The sequence below is a fragment of the Seriola dumerili genome, unplaced genomic scaffold (genome assembly GCF_002260705.1).
Source record: "Seriola dumerili isolate Sdu_G_001 unplaced genomic scaffold, Sdu_1.0 BDQW01000193.1, whole genome shotgun sequence".
Classification (NCBI taxonomy): Eukaryota; Metazoa; Chordata; class Actinopteri; order Carangiformes; family Carangidae; genus Seriola; species Seriola dumerili.
In genome coordinates, this window is record NW_019174448.1 from 1,613,731 (window position 1) to 1,617,346 (window position 3,616).

Below are 3,616 nucleotides of genomic sequence, written 5' to 3' on the forward strand. Positions count from 1 at the left end.
TCCGAACCTGACTAATGCGGTCTGTAAATCAAACCAATGGTGCAGAGGGAAGGAAATCTAAAAAAACAATCCAAAGGTTGGGGAAAATGCTGGCAGGAAAACAAGGAATTGAATACTGGGAAAACACTTGACAATCTAGAAGGAGAGGGAATGCACTGGATAGGCACAGAAGGCAGAGGAAAGGTGCAGGTGAAAGGAATAGAGAAAAAAGAGGCTGGATGGAATGACTGGGATATGAAATGTCAGGAGAATAAAATGCAGGATTGATAACAGACTATGTACTGACAAGTTTGTTGAATTTTATAGCATGTCTCATACAGGAAAATCTGCAGGGCTTTTGTCACAGCATGTAAAAAAAGTTCTTGTGAGTGGCTGTTGGTACAGACAAAACATTTGATATTAAGCAGGTTCAGTTGCCCCCACTCATTTCCTATCTGTGTATTCAGAAACTGGCCTTACCCTCATTCTCTGTGTCATTTTGTTTTGCAGGATTTCACTCGTCAATTCCCTGGATGAACTACTCTCTGCGCTCTGCCTGATCTGCAGCTCTGGAACAAAAACACAGTGTAACTATTTAGATAATTTGTTATTCTTGTTTTTTTAAGCATCTTCTTGTGTTCAAGTGTTCTTCTGAAAATATAAGGCTGTACTCTTGCAATTAATCACTGCACTCCATAAAGTTGTAAAATACAATTGAGGCATTGGAGGCTTAGTTATATCCCAATTCTTAATCCCTAATATGTGCCAAGCTCGAAAAATAATGGGTGCCAAACTTCCTGTGATGTGATATTGTTGTTTTGTTAAGCGTTCCTGATGGTAAATTCTGTTTATTTATTTTTTAAATCTATTTTGATCCCCTGTAGCCAATGTATTGCAGCATGGGTACTCTTACTGGGGTCTCCATACATTTAGAAACAATACTTCAATGACAACAGATAAATTCTGTTAAACCTGTTGTTCAGCGACGCTCCAGACTTTCTGTCTGAGTTTTGTTTGAACCCAACAATAGCACTAAACGTACTTTCTTAGACTCCTCTCTTAGTCTTAGTAAGACATAATACAACCATTTTTAAAGGCTGGTTGTCCTCCACATGACTCGAACTGATCTTTATGTATAAAATTGGGAGTCTCCCTTTAATGTGAAACTGTTCCTCAAATTCTTCTGATGTGTAGTGGGGAAGGGGCATTTTCTACTCTTCTATTTTTTAATTTATGACTATTGTATATGTCGTGAATCAGGTTGGTGTTTTTTTATATACCAAATGTTTATTTTGTCCAGAAATTATTCTTTGTCAACTAGAGCTTCACACCAGTCTCTACTAATGCATTAGAATTTGATCAAAACCTACCAGCCTGATTCGACCTTGACGTCAGTCCTTTTTATGCACATTGCTCATGTCAAAAATGTGGTTGCGCAGTTAAAGCAAGTCAATACTTAACCGGCATTTAAACAACACCTGAAACTGAAAAATCCACTCAAACTGAAGAAATAATGTTTCCCATAATGTACCCTCTTTGAAGTTTTATCCATGCCATTGTTGTTTGCATACTTTTTCATGTCTTGTCTTGCTGGTGTTGGAAAGGAAAAGCTTTATATATACAGTACAGTATAGTATATATATTATATATATATATATATATATATATACATATATATATGTGTGTATTTTTGTTTTTAATAAATCATTGTATATTTTGAATGGTGTCCCGGGCCCTCATTTATCAATGTTACAGACTGTTCGTTAACCATGCGTGCAATCAATTATAAGTAGAGTGGGGATTCATCAATGTGTACTCACAGTACAGTTGAGAATGTGCATTAATTTATGCACACCTTTGACCATGCGTACGCAAACCACCTTCTGGTAGAGAAGTCGAACTGCTGGTTAAATGCCATCCTCCCAAATAGCAAAAGGATTGACAAACAAATCATAAACTATAAAGAATAAAAGGTAAATCATTAGTTTATTCATGTATTTGTTTTCTAGACACTTAAGTAGTTTTCTCGTGGTGCTCCTGAATTCATAAACATGAAACCATTGTTAGAGGATCTGGCAGAAGCTGCATTATGCAGGGAGAGGGCAGACTTTTTCACTAAGCAAACTTACTTAACTTAAAGTGGGCTAGTATGAAAATTAAGCCTAGTAAGTCTAGAAGTATCTCATTAAGTAGAGGGAAGCTAAGTGATAGGAAGTTTGTAATAGACGAAGAGGAAATTCCAATAATTAGGGAAAAATCAGTAAAGAGTCTAGGTAGGTGGTACAAGGCAGACTTGAAGGACGGAGAACAGGTAGTGCAGTTTTGGAAAGATGTTGCCGAGGGACTGGATAGAATAGATAAATCAGGGCTTCCAGGAAAAATTGAAGTTGTGGTGTTTGCAGTTCGGATTATTTCCCAGACTGATGTGGCCAATGTCTGTTTATGAGATTCCATTATCTGCTGCAGAAAAAATGGAAAGATTAGTTAGCTTTTACATTAGGAAGTGGCTAGGTGTTCCTAGATGCTTAAGTACGGTGGCACTGTATGGGAAAGGCATACTTCAGCTCCCAGTAACTAGTCTAGTGGAGGAGTTTAAATGTACTAAGGTTAGGACAGAGCTCCTGTTATCTGGGAGTAAAGATGTGGTAGTCAGTAAGGTGGTTCCAAACCCAATCAAGGGGAGAAAGTGGAATCCAAGAATGGCAGTGCAGGAGGCAGAAGCAACGCTCAGGCATACAGAGATTGTGGGTAATGTCCAAATAGGCCGGGGAGGCTTGGGGCTTGGCCCAGGCAAACCGGTGTGGAGTAGAGCAGGTCCCAAGGAAAAGAGAAAGCTAGTGGTGGAACAGGTTCGTAGACAGGAGGAGATATTAAGGGGTGCAAAGGCAGTGGCTCAGGCTAAGCAGGGACAGTGGTTAAATTGGGAAGGTGTAGATAAGAAAAAGCTTAGCTGGAAAGAGCTGTGGAGTATGGAGGAAAGTAGCATTAGATTCTTGATAGGGGCAACATATGATGTATTGCCAACTCCCCAGAACCTAAAACTCTGGGTAAATGGAGACCCGCTATGTGCATTGTGTTCAGGTACTGCAACTCTAAAGCACATTTTGTCAGGCTGTAAGGTTAGTCTGTCGCAAGGCCGGTACACGTGGCGACATAACCAGGTTTTAAAAAGCTTAGCTGCAGGAATAGAAGACCTACGGAGGCAGGCAAATTTAGGAGGGTCTAAAACAAAGAGAGTTGCAATAAAGTTTGTTCAAGAGGGAGAGAAAGTTGGTAAGACAGCAAGGAGGCAAGGCAGCTTAGAGGATGCTTGTGATTGGGAAATGCAGGTAGATTTAGGAGGAAAGCTTGTTGTTCCCCAGGAAATAGCCAGTACAAAGTTAAGGCCTGACATAGTCTTGTGGTCTAGGAGTAGAATGAAAGTATATTTCATAGAGCTGACTGTTCCATGGGAGGCTTCAGTTGAAGAAGCATATGAAAGGAAAAAGCTCAGGTATGCAGAGTTAGGGGCAGAAGCAGAGCAGCGAGGATGGAAAGTTAGGATTTGTCCAGTAGAAGTAGGATGTAGAGGATTTGTAGCAAGGTCTGTTGTCTCTTTGGTAAGGGAGCTAGGAGCAAGTGGACAGAGTGTGAGGAA